The sequence below is a fragment of the Ranitomeya imitator genome, chromosome 2 (assembly GCF_032444005.1).
Source record: "Ranitomeya imitator isolate aRanImi1 chromosome 2, aRanImi1.pri, whole genome shotgun sequence".
Classification (NCBI taxonomy): domain Eukaryota; kingdom Metazoa; phylum Chordata; class Amphibia; order Anura; family Dendrobatidae; genus Ranitomeya; species Ranitomeya imitator.
In genome coordinates, this window is record NC_091283.1 from 677380595 (window position 1) to 677401275 (window position 20681).

At 41.9% G+C, this 20681-nt stretch overlaps 1 protein-coding gene across 4 annotated transcripts in view; it reads right to left on the reverse strand.

The window, feature by feature from the left end:
- TUBGCP2 (tubulin gamma complex component 2) overlaps nucleotides 1–20681 on the reverse strand; it is an 888554-nt gene that overhangs the window by 392417 nt on the left and 475456 nt on the right. The window lies entirely within an intron of this gene.

A 20681-nucleotide genomic window follows, 5' to 3' on the forward strand; every position in this document is an offset into this window, starting at 1 on the left:
AAGGTGCACTTAACACCTGTACTTGGTTTAAACAGTCATTCTGTGCTGACAAAATGCCTTTAACATTTTGCATCCCCTTTCCACCACGGTGAATTTTACCCCAGAGTAATTTTCCATTTTTTTCCTCCCTCTCTTTCATGAGCCATAACTTTTTAATTTTTACATAAATCTAGCGATACGAGGGCTTGTTTTTTTGAGGAATGAGTTATGCTTTTCAATGACACCATTGATTTTTCCACACAGTCCCGGAAAACAAGAAAGAAATTCCATGTATGGTGAGACTGCAAAAAAAGTGCAATTCCACAATTGTTTTTTGTTTTGTTTACTATATGGAATTTTTGTTCCCAGGTCACAACGAAAGATGTCATGCACATATAGATTCTTTTTTATTTAAGTGGTAAAAAAAAAGTTTTTGCATATGTCGTAATTTTTCAAAAACATGCAGCGTTTCAGTTTTTCGGGATCTGTGGTTGGGTGATGGTTTTTTGTTGCGCACTGAGCTGATTTATTTATATTTTTATTTGATGAAAACAGAACACATTTACATGTCATGCAATTTTTCAGAGTATGAGTTGCTTGAAAATGTACATAGTATACATCAGGCTAGATTCACATTACGTTATGTGAACCCGTTTAACGGACTACATTACACCGCGGCATAACGCATAGACCGCATAATGCATAGACCGCAGGGGCATTTGATAAGATATACCGCGAAATTGGTGTTGCAGGTGAAAAAACCATTGATAGGATATCTCTTGCCTGTGTGTGGGTGGTGGATATTGCCCTTGAGAACGTTATTGCACTGGTTGCAACTGAGACAGGGGAAGGTTCCTGTTTTGGGGTTACTTAAAAACCGCTGAGTAATATGGGGTTGTGTAGGGCCTATATCGGCACAAACTAAACAGTCTTTGATGTTGCGGGGCCTTTTAAAACACGGTAGAAAGGGTTTTTGGAAATCCCTGACTGATGGGTATGCTGTTTGGAGGATATGCCAATGTTGGCGGATAGACTTATGTAGTCTGAAAGCAGCAGGGTGATATTGGTGGACAAATGGGATGCGTGATGTGGCAGGAATTTTATCCCTACGGGCAAGGTCTGAAGTGGAGGACTCTAGAATCCTTGGCGGGTAGCCACTCTCGCAAGATTTGGATTTAATTTCATATATTTGATGGTCTTTCAGGTCGGGATCAGAAACTATTCTAGTTACCCTGTTGAGTTGAGATTTTGGGATCGACTTCTTCATGTTTAACGGATGGAAGCTATCGAAATGCAACAAGCTGTTGCGATCGGTGCGTTTGGAGTAGAGATCAGTCGTCAAATTACCGTTGATATCCTTCTTGACCAATGTGTCGAGAAAACTAATCTGGTGGAGATCGTGTGTAACAGTAAAATCCAGACCTGGTCATGCAGTTTTTAGAAATTAGAAAAAGTACTGTAAAGAATCGACATCCCTCCTCCAGATGCAAAAAACATCATCGATACATCGTTTCCACGTCAAGACACGGTTGTGGAAGAGCTCATGGGTGTATATTGAGGTGTCCTCATAGTGGGCCATATAGGCATTGGCATAAGGAGGCGCCACGTTTGAGCCCATGGCCGAGCCCTTGATTTGAAGATAATAGGCATCTTCAAAAAGAAAAATTTTTTTATTTAGAACGATTGATAGGAGTTTGCAACAAAAGTCAATTAAATCTGGGCTCATGTTGTCATTGGAGAGTAACCAGCGGGTAGATTGGATGCCGTTTGAGTGCGGTATTGACGTATATAGGTCATTTACGTCAAAAGAGACCAAGATGGTATCTGGAGGGACGGGGGTGATATCCTTGATAATTTGGAGGAAGGCTCCAGTATCCAGTAGGAAAAAGCGAGTGTTCCTAATCAGAGGTGTTAAATTTTTTTCTAAATCTATATAAATGGGAGCTAAGACAGAGTCCGTGGAAGCCACAATTGGTCTGCCTGGTGGATTCTGAAGATCTTTATGGGTTTTTGGAAGGATATATATCACAGGTGTGATAGGGTGTTTTTTTATTAAGGAATTTGCGCGTTTTGCTATCGAGTATACCCCGTATATAAAAATCCTCAAGTGTGGTTTTGATGGTATTCTGAATATTGGCAGTGGGATTATGGGGAAGTTTCTTGTAAGTAGAAGTATCACTAAGTTAGCGAAGTACTTCATTCCTATATTGAGTTCTGTCCATAACCACTATGGCCCCACCCTTATCGGCCGGTATTATGATTAAATCTCTATCCTGTTGTAGGGATTTTAGGGCCTGTCTCTCTGATCCCGAGAGGTTGGAAGGATAGTGAATTCTGCCTCTGTCTGTCTCCGTACGTAAAGGAATTGTCTACAAATTGAATAAAGGTTTCTAGGGGATGTGAGCCCTTAGGAGGTTGATATGTGCTCTTCTCCCTGAGGCCAAGGCTGGCCGCAGTGATACCTATTGGGGGGGATTTGCAGAATAGGGGGTGCGGTCGGGTTATTCTCAGTGATGGGCTCTTGATGGGCTCACAAAAAACTAATATCTTTAAAATATACCTTTTATTTTAAACCAATTAAAACATTAGCAGTGCTAATTATACTATTTGCTTAGTTCTATTTTTTACCTGGTAAGGTGTAAGGGTAAACCATGATACCTCCTAGGTAACCCTAATTGTCCCTAGCCCATCCCAACATAACTGTAGAGGTTGGAACTCTATCTTGAACGCAAAATGGTGTCCCGCCCACCGATGGCTGCCCCTAGATTCTCCCTATATTTCCTAACACTAAAATCCATGAAAAAAAACAGGGTCACCATGTACCACACCTTCCCTTTTGTAGGTAATGGACTCAGGGGTTAACTAGTGCAAAACAAGGAACTCTAGTGTTGGGGAAAGATAAGGAATGGAGGGGGTGAGGAGTATGGATACAAAGGAACCAGGGAGATTAACAGTGCCACAGCTGAAGGCCAGTCGTCCAAACTACCAACAAACCTACGGAGACTGCTTAATAGTAGCGATAAATGTCAGATATCCATAAAAAAGACCCCTTAATTACAGCCAATACCTCTTTTAACTGACCTGAGATATAAGAGAATAGCATCTTCATACAGGTGACAATCCAGCAGCTGTCGGCTTTACACTATAGCTCACAACTTGCTGTATTAGACAGAATCACTGTTTACACCATGCAAATCTGTTTAACCCCTTAGATGCTGCTGTCAATAGTGACTACATCATTATAAATGGTTAACAGAGTGTAGGGGCTTCCTCTTTTTTCCAAATTAGTGCCCTCGGATCATGATTGTGTGGTCCTGATGTTTGCCATGGCAATTCATGACCAAATAGTGGCCTTAGAGTCTGACTGATATAGTAATCTGTTCAGAAGTTGCATAGTTACATACAGGTTGAAGGAAGACTATAAGTCCATCTAGTTCAACCCATAGCCTAAGCTAACATGCCCTAACATGTTGATCCAGAGGAAGGCAAAAAAAAAACCCATGTGGCAAAGAGTAAGCTCCACCTTGTGGAAAAAAATTCCTTCCCAACTCCACATACGACAATCAGACTAGTTCCCTGGATCAACGCCCTATCAAGGAATCTAGTGTATATACCCTGTAACATTATACTTTTCCAGAAATGTATCTAGTCCCCTCTTAAATTTAAGTAATGAATCACTCATTCCAACATCATACAGCAGAGAGTTCCATAGTCTCACTGCTCTTACAGTAAAGAATCTGTGTCTGTTATTATGCTTAAACCTTTTTTTCTCCAAACGTAGAGGATGCCCCCTTGTCCCTGTTTCAGGTCTATGACTAAAAAGATCATCAGAAAGGTCTTTGTACTGTCCCATCATATATTTATACATTAAAATAAGATCCCCTTAGTCTTCATTTTTCCAAACTAAATAGCCATAAGTGTAATAACCTATCTTGGTATTGCACCCCCCCCCCCCCCCCCACAGTCATCTAATAACCTTGGTCGCTCTTCTCTGCACCCGCTCCAGTTCAGCTATGTCTTTCTTATACACCGGAGACCAGAACTGTGCACAGTATTCTAAGTGTGGTCGAACTAGTGACTTGTATAGAGGTAAAATTATGTTCTCCTCATGAGCATCTATGCCTCTTTTAATGCATCCCATTATTTTATTTCCCTTTGTAGCAGCTGCCTGACACTGGCCACTGAATATGAGTTTGTCATCCACCCATACACCCAGGTCTTTTTCATTGACGGTTTTGCCCAGTGTTTTAGAATTAAGCACATAATTATACATCTTATTACTTCTACCCAAGTGCATGACCTTACATTTATCCCCATTAAAGCTCATTTGCCATTTATCAGCCCAAGCTTCTAGTTTACATAAATCATCCTGCAATATAAAATTGTCCTCCTCTGTATTGATTACTCTGCAGAGTTTAGTGTCATCTGCAAATATTGAAATTCTACTCTGAATGCCCCCTACAAGGTCATTAATAAATATGTTAAAAAGAAGAGGGCCCAATACTGACCCCTGTGGTACCCCACTGCTAACCGCTACCCAGTCTGAGTGTGCTCCATTAATAACCACCCTTTGTTTCCTATCCCTGAGCCAGCTCTAAACCCACTTACACATTTTCCCCTATCCCCATTATTCTCATTTATGTATCAACCTTTTGTGTGGCACCATATCAAAAGCTTTTGAGAAGTCCATATACACCACATCCACTGGGTTCCCTTGGTCCAGTCCGGAACTTACCTCTTCATAGAAACTGATCAAATTAGTCTGACATGAACGGTCCCTACTAAACCCGTGCTGATACTGGGTCATGAGGTTATTCCTCTTCAGATACTCCAGTATAGCATCCCTTAGAATGCCCTCCAGGATTTTACCCACAGTAGAGGTTAAGCTTACTGGCCTATACATTCCGAGTTAAGTATTTGTCCCTTTTTGAATATTGGCACCACATTTGCTACACGCCAGTCCTGTGGTACAGACCCTGTTATTATGGAGTCTTTAAAGATTAAAAATAATGGTCTATCAATGACTGTACTTAATTCCTGCAGTACTCGAGGGTGTATCCCATCCGAGCCCGGAGATTTGTCAATTTTAATGATTTTTAGACGCCGCCACACTTCCTGCTGGGTTAAGCAGGTGACATTTAATTGGGAATTTTTATCACAAGTCATTTTGTCTGCCATGGGATTTTCTTGTGAAAATACTGATGAAAAAAATTCATTTAGCATACTGTCTTTTTCCTCATCCTCATCCACCATTTCACCCAGACTATTTTTAAGGGGGCCGACACTAGCATTTTTTAAGTTTCTTACTATTTATGTAGTTAAAGAATATTTTGGGATTATTTTTACTCTCTCTGGCAATGAAGTCTCTCTGTCTCAATCTTTGCTGCCTTGATTTGCTTTTTACAGAATTTATTTAATATTTTGTATTTATTTAATGCCTCCTCACTACCTACTTCCTTTAATTCTCTAAATGCTTTCTTTTTGTCACTTATTGCGCCCCTTACAGCTCTATTTAGCCATATTGGTTTCCTCCTATTTCTGGTATGTTTATTCCCACAAGGTATATACTGTGCACAGGTCCTATCCAGGATGCTAATAAACGTCTCCCATTTTCTTTGTGTATTTTTGTGTCTCAGGATATCGTCCCAGTTAATTGCACCAAGATCCTCTCTCATCCGTTGGAAATTTGCCCTCCTGAAGTTTAGTGTCCTTGTAACCCCTCTATTACACATCTTTTTAAAGGATACATGAAAACTTATTATTTTGTGATCGCTATTTCCCAAGTGACCCCTAACCCTTATATTTGCTATGCGGTCTGGCCTGTTGGTTAATATTAGGTCTAGCAGTGCACCCCTTCTTGTTGGGTCCTGAACCAGTTGTGAAAGGTAATTGTCTCTCATAGTTGTCAAAAACTGATTACCTTTGCTGGAACTGCAGGTTTCTGTTCCCCAATCTATCTCAGGGTAGTTGAAGTCCCCCATAATAATGACTTCTCCTTGAGTCGCAGCTTCTTCTATTTGCTTTACGAGGATATTCTCCATTGCTTCCATTATTTTTGGAGATTTATAACAAACCCCTATCAGTAATCTATTATTTTTTCCCCCTCCCCTTATCTCCACCCACAGTGATTCTACATTTTCATTAAATTCACCTATATTATCACGCAGGATGGGTTTTAAGGACAATTTTGCATATAGACACACCCCACCCCCTCGCTTATCTGTACGGTCATTTCTGAACAGGCTATAGCCCTGCAAGTTAACAGGCCAGTCATGGCTCTCATCCAGCCATGTTTCAGATATCCCCACCATGTCATAATTATGCTCCAACAACATTAGTTCTAATTCGTCCATTTTGTTGGCGAAGCTTGTGGCATTAGTATACATGCACTTGATGTTCCTCTCTGTACCTCTATTTCTTAAATTATTAACTGTTCTAACCCCAACCCCCATGCCACCGCCACCCCCAACTTCCTTATTTGTACCCAGGTCTCTGTCTGCACTATCTTCCCCTCCTATAAATTGAATACCCTCCTTCCAATCCCTAGTTTAAACACTCCTCCAGCCTTCTAGCCATTTTCTCCCCCAGCACAGCTGCACCTTCCCCATTGAGGTGCAGCCCATCCCTAGCGTAGAGCCTGTAGCCAACTGAGAAATCGGCCCAGTTCTGAAGGAACCCAAACCCCTCCTTCCTACACCAATTCTTGAGCCACTTATTAACCTCCCTAATCTCCCATTGCCTCTCTGGCGTGGCACAGGCAGTATTTCTGAAAATACCACATTGGAGGTCCTTGCTTTCAGCTTGTCGCCTAATTCCCTGAAATCATCTTTAAGGACCTTCCACCTACCTCTAACTTTGTCATTTGTGCCAATGTGCACCATGACCGCTGGGTCCTCATCAGCCCCTCCCAGTAATCTGTCCACCCGATCAGCGATGTGTCGGACTCGAGCACCAGGTAGGCAGCACACCGTTCGACGATCCCTGTCTTTGTGACAGATTGCCCTATCTGTCCCCCTAATAATTGAGTCGCCCACTACCAGCACCTGTCTATCCTGCCCTGCTCTCCTATTTCCCTCCTTAATGGAGCAGTCACTCCTCCGGCTTTCAGAGGACATGCCTGGCTGCAGCAGTGCTACCCCTGTACTGGCACCCCCCTCATGTGCCAACTTAGCAAACTTATTGGGGTGTTCCAGATCAGGACTAGCCTCCCTGGCACTCTTCCCTCTACCCCGCTTCCTAACTGTCAACCAGCTTGCTACTTCATCGTCCTGCAGCTCCATCCTACCATCCGCCCCTCATCTATCCCATTGAGCGTCTGCTCAGTGAGCAGAAGACTCCTCTCCATATTTTCTATGGATCTCAGTGTTGCCAGCTGCACATTTAGATTCAGAATCTGGGTTTCCAAATGCACAACGTGCTCACATCTCGCACAGCAGTATGCACCCTCGATCGGCTGCTCAAGGATTGCATACATGTGGCAAGATGTGCACTGGATGGCATTAACAATAGTGGGGCACATTTCCTAATGGGGATTGCACCAAACAGAAAAGTTTAATAAAAAAAATAAAAAAAAATACAAAGTATTAATAAAAAGCAGAGAGCAATTCCTCCCTTGGAAACTCCCTGACTCCAAAGTAACTGAATCACAAGTCACACTTACCGCCGTTCACACTTACAGTCAGGTCACACTCAGCTCGCTCACACTCGCTATGCTGAAGATTTATAGATTTTTTTCTCTAGTTCCCCTTAACAGCAATCCACCTTGCTGTTCAAATGCACTTCCAAGAGACATTTAGGTGGTAAAAATATTCATTTTAATTTCTGTCATACCACTTTGCATTAATTCCTGTAAAGCACCTGAAGGGTTAATAAACTACCTGACTGCAGTTTTCAATAGGTCAAGGGGTACCGTTTTTAAAATGGTATCACATTTGGGGGTTTCCCAATATATGAGACCCCTAAAGTCACTTCAAACATGGATAAGTCCCTAAAAAAATAAATTTAATAAAATTTCCTTGAAAAAATGAAAAAGTGATGCTACATTTTTAAACCTCCTAAAATGCTAACAAAATAAAATAACATTTTACTAATGGTCCTGATGTAAAGCCGACATGTGGGAAATGTTATTTATTAATGTTTTGATGTGGTATGACTATCTGGAATAAAGGGATAATTCAAATTTAGAAAATTGTAAATTTTTAAACATTTTTTCTCATTTTTTTTTTTTTTTTTATAAATAAACACAAAACATATTCACCTAAATTTACCATTATGATAAAGAATAATGTGTCATGAAAAAACAATCTCAAAATCACTGGGATTTGTTGAAGCGTTGCAGAGTTATTACCACATAAAGTAACACTGGTCAGATTTCAACAATTTGGCTCCGTCACTAAGGGGTTAAATCACTTAGGGGATTTGCCAATGGGGTTTAACTAACCCAATATAACTCACCCTCCGATATAACTCACCACCCTCCTAAACAACTGTCCATCTCTATTCCGACTCTCTGTCTAATCACGAAATAACAATAGTGGAGGTAAGGGAAAGGGATAGGTTAAATTATATAAACAATAAAGCACTATAATAATAATAATAATTTTTATTTATATAGCGCCAACATATTCCGCAGCGCTTTACAAATTATAATCCCAAACCCCAAGTAAAAGGACATAGAAGACAAGGTGTCTCGTTAATGAATACTGATAAAATGCTATAGTGCCACAACGAGGTAATAAGGTACTAATTTTTAGTATATATTGGTGCTACACACCTCCTATATTCCAGAAATACCTGAAATAATTGCACTTTGCCCTAAAGGTACCGTCACACATAACGATATCGTTAAGGAAATCGTTATGTGTGACAGCGACCAACCATCAGGCCCCTGCTGGGAGAACGTTGGTCGCTGAGGAAAGTCCAGCACTTTATTTTGTCGCTGGACTTCCCGCTGATATCGCTGGATCGGCGTGTGTGACACCGATCCAGCGAGGTCTTCACTGGTAACCAGGGTAAACATTGGGTTACTAAGCGCAGGGCCGCGCTTAGTAACCCGATGTTTACCCTGGTTACCAGCGTAAACGTTAAAAAAACAAACATTACATACTTACCTTCAGCTGTCTGTCCCCGGCGCTGTGCTTCTCTGCACTCCTCCTGCATCCTGTGTCGGTGAGGTCACCGCTCTGCTTTCCGGCTGACCGGCGCTGACAGTGCAGAGGAAAGCAGAGCGCCGGAGGACAGACAGCTGAAGGTAAGTATGTAGTGTTTGTTTTTTTAACGTTTACTCTGGTAACCAGGGTAAACATCGGGTCACTAAGCGCGGCCCTGCGCTTAGTAACCCGATGTTTACCCTGGTTACCGGGGACCTCGGGATCGTTGGTCGCTGGAGAGCTGTCTGTGTGACAGCTCCCCAGCGACGCTGCAGCGATCGGCATCGTTGTCGGTATCGCTGCAGCGTCGCTTAGTGTGAAGGTACCTTAAGATACCAAGAATATAACGTGAGTAATTATAAACATTAGTGTCACAGGATAGAGATTCATCTCAGCACTCCATGGTTTTATCTCCCAAGGTAACTCTCCAGAATTAAATACTTATTGAACTATACCCATATAGAAAAAAAAAAACACCAAATCAGAAAAAATAAAGCAGAGTGACTTAATCAAAAGCTTATCTTTAATCCATTTGAAATAATTAAGCAGCCCCCACAGGTTTCCCTCCCATGATACACATTCATCAGGAGGCGAATGGAATATTCGGGCTATGTGCACACGTTCAAGTTTTTTAGCGTTTTTTCGCGATAAAAACGTGATAAAACCGCACTAGAAACTGCAGACATATGCATCCTATCATTTAGAATGCATTCTGCAATTTTTGTGCACGTAGTAACATAGTTAGTAAGGCCGAAAAAAGACATTTGTCCATCCAGTTCAGCCTATATTCCATCATAATAAATCTCCAGATCTACGTCCTTCTACAGAACCTAATAATTGTATGATACAATATTGTTCTGCTCCAGGAAGACATCCAGGCCTCTCTTGAACCCCTCGACTGAGTTCGCCATCACCACCTCCTCAGGCATAGTAACATGATGTGTTATTTTTCCGTGAAAAAAACGCATTGCGGTAAAAAAAGCAGCATGTTCATTAATTTTGCATTTTTTTCACTTTTTTTCCGCTATTCTATGCATTTGGAAAAAACACAAGAAAAAACGCATAAAAATGCATCAAAAACACGCAAAAAAACGCATAAAAAACGCGCAAAAAAGCACAAAAAAGTGAAAAAAAAATGCATGCGGATTTCTGGCAGAAATGTCAGGTTTTTGTCAGGAAAATTTCTGCCAGAAATCCTGACGTGTGCACATAGCCTAAGTGTCAGTGGTTTCATGACATAAGTGACAGCCTGGTTGTAGGTTTAAGTATCCCAAGAGAAATGAGGAGTTTAAAGGGAACCTGTCACCCCGTTTTTTCAGATTGAGATATAAATACTGTTAAATAGGGCCTGTGCTGTGCGTTACTATAGTGTATGTAGAGTACCCTGATTCCCCACCTATGCTGAGAAATACATTACCAAAGTCACCAAAGTCGCCGTTTTCGCCTGTCAATCAGGCTGGTCAGGTCAGGTGGGCGTGGTGACATCGCTCTTTTCTTCCCCAGCTTTCCGTTGGTGGTGTAGTGGTGTGCGCATGTCGCAGTGACGAATCCACTGCGCACACGTAAAGAAGCAGCGCGAGATCTGCGCTATTACCCCCTGTCATCGGTGGGGGCGGCCATCTTCCTGGGGCCGCGCGCGCAGATGGAGTGCTCTGCTGCACGGGGCTTCAGGAAAATGGCCGCGGGATGCCGCGCGTGCGCAGAAGAGATCGCGGCGGCCATTTTCCCAAAGCCGAGTTTGCATCTCGGCTTTGGGAAAATGGCCGCCGCGATCTCTTCTGCGCAATTTTTGGAACCAAAATTTTTTTTTGTTAGGGAGTCATAAGGGTTAAAAGTTGACCAGCAATTTCTCATTTTGACAACACCATTTTTTTAGGGACCACATCTCATTTGAAGTCATTTTGAGGGGTCTATATGATAGAAAATACCCAAGTGTGACAATTCTAAAAACTGCACCCCCATGGTGCTCAAAACCATATACAAGAAGTTTATTAACCCTTCTGGTGCTTCACAGGAATTTTTGGAATGTTTAAATAAAAATGAACATTTAACTTTTTTTCACAAAAATTTACTTCAGCTCCAATTTGTTTTATTTTACCAAGGGTAACAGGAGAAAATGGACCCCAAAAGTTGTTGCACAATTTGTCCTGAGTACGCTGATACCCCATATGTGGGGGTAAAACACTGTTTGGGCGCATGGGAGAGCTCGGAACGGAAGGAGCGCCGTTTGACTTTTCAATGAAAAATAGACAGGAATTGAGATGGGACGCCATGTTGCGTTTGGAGAGCCACTGATGTGCCTAAACATTGAAACCCCCCACAAGTGACACCATTTTGGAAAGTAGACCCCCTAAGGAACTTATCTAGAGGTGTGGTGAGCACTTTGACCCACCAAGTGCTTCACAGAAGTTTATAATGCAGAACCGTAAAAATAAAAAATCATATTTTTTCACAAAAATTATCTATTCGCCCCCAATGTTTTATTTTCCCAAGGGTAAGAGAAGAAATTGGACCACAAAAGTTGTTGTACAATTTGTCCTGAGTACGCTGATACCCCATATGTGGGGGTAAACCACTGTTTGGGCGCATGGGAGAGCTCGGAAGGGAAGGAGCGCCGTTTGACTTATAAATGCAAAATTGACAGGAATTGAGATGGGACGCCATGTTGCGTTTAGAGAGCCACTGATGTGCCTAAACATTGAAACCCCCCACAAGTGACACCATTTTGGAAAGTAGACCCCCTAAGGAACTTATCTAGATGTGTGGTGAGCGCTTTGACCCACCAAGGGCTTCACAGAAGTTTATAATGGAGAGCCGTAAAAATAAAACAAAAAATTTTCCCACAAAAAATTATTTTTTTTAGCCCCCAGTTTTGTATTTTCCCGAGGGTAACAGGAGAAATTGGACCCCAACATTTGTTGCCCAATTTGTCCTGAGTGCGATTATACACAATATGAGGGGGGAACCACTGTTTGGGCGCATGGGAGGGCTCGGAAGGGAAGGAGCTCCATTTGGAATGCAGACTTAGATGGAATAGTCTGCAGGCGTCACATTGCGTTTGCTGAGCGCCTAATGTACCTAAACAGTAGAAACCCCCCACAAGTGACCCCATATTGGAAACTAGACCCCCCAGGGAACTCATCTAGATGTGTTGTGAGAACTTTGAACCCCCAAGTGTTTCACTACAGTTTATAACGCAGAGCCGTGAAAATAAAAAATCTTTTCTTTTCCCTCAAAAATTATTTTTTAGCTCCCAGTTTTGTATTTTCCCAAGGGTAAAAGGAGAAATTGGACCCCAAAAGTTGTTGTCCTATTTGTCCTGAGTACGCTGATACCCCATATGGTGGGGTAAACCCCTGTTTGGGCACACGGGAGAGCTCGGAAGGGAAGGAGCACTGTTTTACTTTTTCAACGCAGAATTGGCTGGAATTGAGATCGGACGCCATGTCGTGTTTGGAGAGCCCCTGATGTGCCTAAACAGTGGAAACCCCCCAATTATAAATGAAACCCTAATCCAAACACACCCTGATTCCAACGGTAACCCTAACCACACCTCTAACCCTGACACACCCCTAACCCTAATCCCAACCCTATTCCCAACTGTAAATGTAATCTAAACCCTAACCCTAACTTAAGCCCCAACCCTAACTGTAGCCCCAACCCTAACCCTAGCCCTAACTCTCGCCCTAACCCTAGCCATAGCCCTAGCCCTAGCTCTAGCCAAAACGGGAAAATGGAAATAAATAAATTTTTTAAAAATTTTTCCCTAACTAAGGGGGTGATAAAGGGGGGTTTGATTTACTTTTATAGCGAGTTTTTTAGCGGATTTTTATGATTGGCAGCCGTCACACAATGAAAGACGCTTTTTATTGCAAAAAATATGTTTTGCAATACCACATTTTGAGAGCTATAATTTTTCCATATTTTGGTCCACAGAGTCATGTGAGGTCTTGTTTTTTGCGGGACGAGTTGACATTTTTATTGGTAACATTTTCGGGCACGTGACTTTTTTTTATCACTTTTTATTCCGATTTTTGTGAGGAAGAATGACCAAAAACCAGCTATTCATGAATTTCTTTTGGGGGAGGCGTTTATACCGTTCCGCGTTTGGTAAAATTGATAAAGCAGTTTTATTCTTCGGGTCAGTACAATTACAGCGACACCTCATTTATATAATTTTTTTTATGTTTTGGCGCTTTTATACGATAAAAACTATTTTACAGAAAAAATAATTATTTTTGCATCGTTTTATTCTCAGGACTATAACTTTTTTACTTTTTTGCTGATGATGCTGTATGGCAGCTCGTTTTTTTGCGGAACAAGATGACGTTTTCAGCGGTACCATGATTATTTATATCTGTCTTTTTGATCGCGTGTTATTCCACTTTTTGTTCGGCGGTATGATAATAAAGCGTTGTTTTTTGCCTTTTTTTTTTTTCTTACGGTGTTTACTGAAGGGGTTAACTAGTGGGCCAGTTTTATAGGTCGGGTCGTTACGGACGCGGCGATACTAAATATGTGTACTTTTATTGTTTTTTTTTTTTATTTAGATGAAGAAATGTATTTATGGGAATAATATATTTTTTTTTCCATTATTTAGGAATATTTTTTTTTTTTTTTTTTTTTTACACATTTGTAAATTTTTTTTTTTTACTTTTGTATTTTGTCCCAGGGGGGACATCACAGATCGATGATCTGACAGTTTGCACAGCACTCTGTCAGATCACCGATTTGACTTGCAGCACTGCAGGCTTCACAGTGCCTGCTCTGAGCAGGCACTTGGTAAGCCACCTCCCTCCCTGCAGGACCCGGATGCCGCGGCCATCTTGGATCCGGGGCTGCAGCAGGCAGGGAGGGAGGTAAGAGACCCTCGCAGCAATGCGATGCTTCCCTGTACCGCCGGCACATCGCGATCATCTTTGATCGCGGTGTGCCGGGGGTTAATGTGTCGGGGGCCGTCCGTGACCGCTCCTGGCACATGGTGCCGGATGTCAGCTGCGATAGGCAGCTGACACCCGGCCTTGATCGGCGGCGCTCCCCCCGCGAGCGCTGCCGATCGCATATGACGTACTATCCCGTCGGTGGTCATAGGGGCCCACCCCACCTCGTCGGGATAGTACGTCTAATGTCAGAAAGGGGTTAATGAAAAAAAGCAGATCACAGACATGGCACAAAGCTACAGTCATTTTAAATTACAACTTTCTGGCTTTAATATACGCTAAAATAAATCAAGAACAAATAATTTTGTAGTCAGGATTTGTTACTTTTTTAGAACAAGCAGCCGGGAAAAATTATGGACTCACTCAATAATGTGGGGAAAAATTATGGAATCGCCCTCTAAATTTAAATTCCCATAACTAACACCTGCATCAAATTAGTGTTAGTGTTTATTAAAGCCAGAAAGTTGTCATTTCAAATGACAGTAGATTTGAGCCATGTCTGTGATCTGCTTTATTAAAAAATAAATAAAGAACTGAATGAACATCCTACAAGGCCGGTGATTTACATAACTTTTGCCAGGGGTTGTAGCCCAATAGTTTGACCAAAGGGCTTTTTGGTACAAATGGAGAGGAAAAACTGTTACCGTATATATCAGATGTCCCCACATACATAACTGCACGCCTTCAATGATTCAAAGATAACACATAAAACAGATTGTTCAAGCCTCATTCCCCGCCGTCTTCCAGTTATTGTGCGGTCCACGCCACACAAGCGCTCTATATTGAAAACCTCCTGCGGCGTGTGCACAATGAAGTGTCAGTGACCACAAAATAGACCAAAACGAGCATATGATGGTACCGATGGTCCGCATGCGTGCCGTACAAACAACATTATGTTTAAGGCCACAGACGGCGCGTGCACAATGATACATCATTGAGTGAGAAGCGGCTTACACATGCATGCACCCAGTAAACAGCATTTGGTGCATGCACATATACGCAACAAATAAGTAATGGGATAGTACGTCAGCTGGCAGAATTCCCCGTTTTGAGGTGGGCTCCAGCGGTGAGCCCACCTCAAAGCTGCGACATGTCAGCTGTTTTTAACAGCTGACATGTGACCGCAAAGGGGCGCGAGCGGAATCATGATCCGCCCCCGACAATTAACTAGTTAAATGCCGCTGTCAAACGCTGACAGCGGCATTTAACAATGCTGCCGGCTCCGCGGCTGGAAATACGAACACTGCTGACCCCGTAACGTGAACGGGGGTCATCGGTGCCTTGCCATCATAACGAGAGGTTTCCTGAAGACCTCTATGGCTGTGGTCGGCGCTCATAGCAAAGCTGTAATTCAGCTACATAGAGGTGATCTGTGTATCACCTCTATGTAGAGGTGGCGATCGAGTAGCGGATACCAAAATTTTCAAAAAAAGTGTTTAAATATATATAAAGAAAAAAAAAAGTTCAAATCACCCTCCTTTCGCCCCAATCAAAATAAAACAATAAAAAAAATGAAACATACATATTTGGTATCGCCGTGTTCAGAATCGCCCGATTCATCAATTAAAAAATAAAAAATTCACCTGATCGCTAAACTGCGTAGCGAGAAAAAAAAAATCAAAACGCCAGAATTACTTTTTTTTTTGGTTGCCACAACATTCTATTAACCCCTTTACCCCCAAGGGTGGTTTGCACGTTATGGACCGGGCCAATTTTTACAATTCTGACCACTGTCCCTTTATGAGGTTATAACTCTGGAACGCTTCAACGGATCCCGGTGAGTCTGACATTGTTTTTTTAATGACATATTGTACTTCATGATAGTGGTAAAATTTCTTTGATATTACGTGCGTTTATTTGTGATAAAAATTGAAATTTGGCAAAATTTTTGAAAATTTTGCAATTTTCCAAATTTGAATTTTTATGCAATTAAATCCCAGAGATATGTCACAAAAAATACTTAACACATAACATTTCCCACATGTCTACTTTACATCAGCACAATTTTGGAACCAAAAATGTTTTTTGTTAAGGAGTTATAAGGGTTAAAAGTTGACCAGCAATTTCTCATTTTTCCAACACCATTTTATTTTAGGGACCACATCTCATTTGAAGTCATTTTGAGGGGTCTATATGATAGAAAATACCCAAGTGTGACACCATTCTAAAAACTACACCCCTCAAAGTGTTCAAAACCACATTCAAGAAGTTTATTAACCCTTTAGGTGTTTCACAGGAATTTTTAGAATGTTTAAATAAAAATGAACATTTAACTTTTTTCACAAAAAATTTACTTCAGCTCCAATCTATATTATTTTACCAAGGGTAACAGGAGAAAATGGACCCCAAAATTGGTTGTACAATTTGTCCTGAGTACGCCAATACCCCATATGTGGGGGTAAACCACTGTTTGGGCGCATGGGAGAGTTCAGAAGGGAAGGAGCGCCGTTTGACTTTTCAATGCAAAATTGACAGGAATTGAGATGGGACGCCATGTTGCGTTTGGAGAGCCCCTGATGTGCCTAAACATTGAAACTCCCCACAAGTGACACCATTTTGCAAAGTAGACCCCCTAAGGAACTTATCTAGAGGTGTGGTGATCACTTTGACCCACCAAGTGCTTCACAGAAGTTTATAATGCAAAACCGTAAAAATAAAATAAATCATTTTTTTTTCACAAAAATTATCTTTTTGTCCCCAATTTTTTATTTTCCCAATGGTAAGAGAAGAAATTGGACCACAAAAGTTGTTGTACAATTTGTCCTGAGTACGTTGATACCCCATATGTGGGAGTAAACCACTGTTTGGGCGCATGGGAGAGCTCAGAATGGAAGGAGTGCAATTTGACTTTTCAATGCAAAATTGACAGGAATTAAGATGGGACGCCATGTTGTGTTTGGAGAGCCACTGATGTGCCTAAACATCGAAACCCCCAAAAGTGACACCATTTTGGAAAGTAGACCCCCTAAGGAACTTATCTAGAGGTGTGGTGAGCACTTTGACCCACCAAGGCATTCACAGAAGTTTATAATGCAGAGCCGTAAAATAAAACAAAAATGTTTCCCACAAAAAATATTTTTTAGCACCCAGTTTTGTATTTTTCCAAGGGTAACAAGAGAAATTGGACCCCAAAAGTTGTTGTCCAATTTGTCCTGAGTGTGCTGATACCCCATATGTGGGGGGGAACCACCGTTTGGGCGCATGGAAGGGCTCGGAAGGGAAGGAGTGCCATTTGGAATGCAGACTTAGATGGAATGGTCTGCAGGCGTCCCATTGCGTTTGCAGAGCCCCTAATGTACGTAAACAGTAGAAACCCCCCACAAGTGACCCCATATTGGAAACTAGACCTCCTAAGGAACTTGTGTAGATGTGTTGTGAGAACTTTGAGCCCCCAAGTGTTTCACTACAGTTTATAACGCAGAGCCGTGAAAATAAAAAAATCTTTTTTTTCCCCACAAAAATTATTTTTTAGCCCCTAGTTTTGTATTTTTCCAAGGGTAACAGGAGAAATTGGACCCCAAAAGTTGTTGTCCAATTTGTCCTGAGTACGCTGATACCCCATATGTTGAAGTAAACTCCTGTTTGGGCACACGGGAGAGCTCCGAAAGGGAGGAGCACTGTTTTACTTTTTCAACGCAGAATTGGCTGGAATTGAGATCGGACGCCATGTCACTTTTGGAGAGCCCCTGATGTGCCTAAACAGTGGAAACCCCTTAATTATAACTGAAACCCTAATCCAACAGCACCCTAACCCTAATCCCAACGGTAACCCTAACCACACCCCTAAGCCCAACCCTATTCCCAACCGTAAATGTAATCCAAACCCTAACCCTAATTTTAGCCCCAACGCTAACTGTAGCCTTAATCCTAGCCCCAACCCTAACCTTAACCCTAGCCCTAACCCTAATGGGAAAATGGAAATAAATACATTTTTTTATTTTTTTTTATTTTTCCCAACTAGGGGGGTGATGAAGGGGGGTTTGATTTACTTTTATAGCGGGTTTTTTAGCGGATTTTTATGATTGGCAGCCGTCACACACTGAAAGACGCTTTTTATTGCAAAAAATATTTTTTGTGTTACCACATTTTGAGAGCTATAATTTTTCCATATTTGAGTACACAGAGTCATGTGAGGTCTTGTTTTTTTGCGGGACGAGTTGACGTTTTTATTGGTAACATTTTCGGGCACGTGACATTTTTTGATCGCTTTTTATTCCGATTTTTGTGAGTCAGAATGACCAAAAACCAGCTATTCATGAATTTCTTTTGGGGGAGGCGTTTATACCGTTCCGCGATTGGTAAAATTGATAAAGCAGTTTTATTCTTCGGGTCAGTACGATTACAGCGATACCTCATTTATATCATTTTTTTATGTTTTGACGCTTTTATACGATAAAAACTATTTTATAGAAAAAATTATTTTTGCATCACTTTATTCTGAGGACTATAACTTTTTTATTTTTTTGCTCATGATGCTGTATGGCGGCTCGTTTTTTGCGGGACAAGATGACGTTTTCAGCGGTGCCATGGTTATTTATATCTGTCTTTTTGATAGCGTGTTATTCCACTTTTTGTTGGGCGGTATGATAATAAAGCGTTGTTTTTTGCCTCATTTTTTTTTCTTACGGTGTTTACTGAAGGGGTTAACTAGTGGGACAGTTTTATAGGTTGGGTCGTTACGGATGCGGCGATACTAAATATGTGTACTTTTATTATTTTTTTTTTTATTTAGATAAAGATATGTATTTATGGGAATACTATTTTTTTTTTTTTTATTTAGGAATTTATTTATTTATTTTTTTACACATTTGGAAATTGTTTTTTTTTTTACTTTTTAACTTTGTCCCAGGGGGGACATCACAGATCGATGATCTGACAGTTTGCACAGCACTCTGTCAGATCACCGATCTGACTTGCAGCACTGCAGGCTTCACAGTGCCTGCTCTGAGCAGGCACTTGGTAAGCCACCTCCCTCCCTGCAGGACCCGGATGCCGCGGCCATCTTGGATCCGGGCCTGCTACAGGGAGGGAGGTAAGGAGGCAATTTCATCACACTTGGATTATTTTTTCCCATTATCTGTTACAATACATGGTAAAACCAATGGTGTTGTTCAAAAGTAAAACTCGTCCCACAAAAAATAAGCCCTCACACGGCCATATTGATGGAAAAATAAAAATGGTATGACTCTGGAAAGAAGAGGAGCGAAAAACGAAAAAAGCTCTGGGAGTTAAGGGGATAGGGTGTGTAATAAGTGGACTGGCTCTAAACGTAAGAAATCCCAATCACTCAAGGATGAGAATATTGGGGGTCCAAATACTACTTTGATGTGAATACCTGAGGCTATAAATTCCTGCTAGGATAAGCAAAAAATCAACAATGACCAGGCCCCATGGACAGAATAAGGACAGAGAGCAAGGTTACCAAGGCAGGCCCAAGAGGAAGGGCTCGTAGTGTATACAGGCTGTTAACATTTGAATAATGCAGCCAGTGGGGGCAGATGAAAACCTGCAAAAGTGTGCTCCAGAGGTGTCCAGTCAATGCATACGTGCTAGTTGAGGGGCCAGAGGGAGGCTGAACCGTGGGTCACAAATCCACTGACACTGAAAGACCCATTCACCTCCTGGTGAACTCATATCATGGGAGGGAAACATGTAAAGGCTGCTTCATTATTTCAATTGGATTACAGATAAGCTTTTGATTACCGTAGTTTGCGTATTATAAGACGCTTCATGTTTTAAAACACACTCACAATTTTGAGGAGAAAAATAGGAAAAAAATTAATAAAATGGGGGTGATTCTTATAATTCATGTGTCTTATCGCTTCCTGGGGGTGGTGGCTACGGTGAAGAGGGGTCCCAGGGTCGTTGTTAGAAGAGGTCAGAGTGGAGCATTGCTCCAGGCCGCAGACTGGGGTGAGGTGGTGTTTGCACGTGCACCGCTGCGGGTGTTCGGTGGTGTGGGGGCACTGCTGACATTTTGTGAAAGCCCAAAGCCTTCACACTTACATGGTTTACTAAGCGGTGGACTCCAGGAAAATGGCTGCCGGAGAAGGTGCATGCGCAGATGGAGATCTCGGCACCAAGATCTCACCGCTGAGGCACTGTTAATCTCCCTGGTTCCATTGTATCCATACTTCCCACCCCCTCTTTTCCCTACCACCCCCCACACACCAGAGTTCCTTATTGGGCACTGGTCACTTCTTGTGGGTCAATTACCTATAAAAGGAAATGTGTGGAACCTGGGGACCCTGGTTTTTCATGGATTTTGGTGTTGGTTAGGGCAGTGATTTTCAACCTTTTTTGAGCCGCGGCACACTTTTTATACTTAAAAAATCCCGAGGCACACCACCAACCAAAATGGCACAAAATGGTGCGTCCAGGTTTGAGATGAAAGTCTGCAGTCATTCTATGTGACTGCAGGCTTCTGAATTCTCACAGCGCAAGCACTGCACACTTTCAGGATTCTCCCTTGCCGGTGGCCAGAGTGGACGGTCATGACAGCACAAGTATGTGATTTGGATACTTCTGGCCACATTCTAACTAGACGTGTCCGGCCTCAGACAATTCATTTTCATTGAATGAGGCCACACATGTCTAGTCAGCACGTGACCAC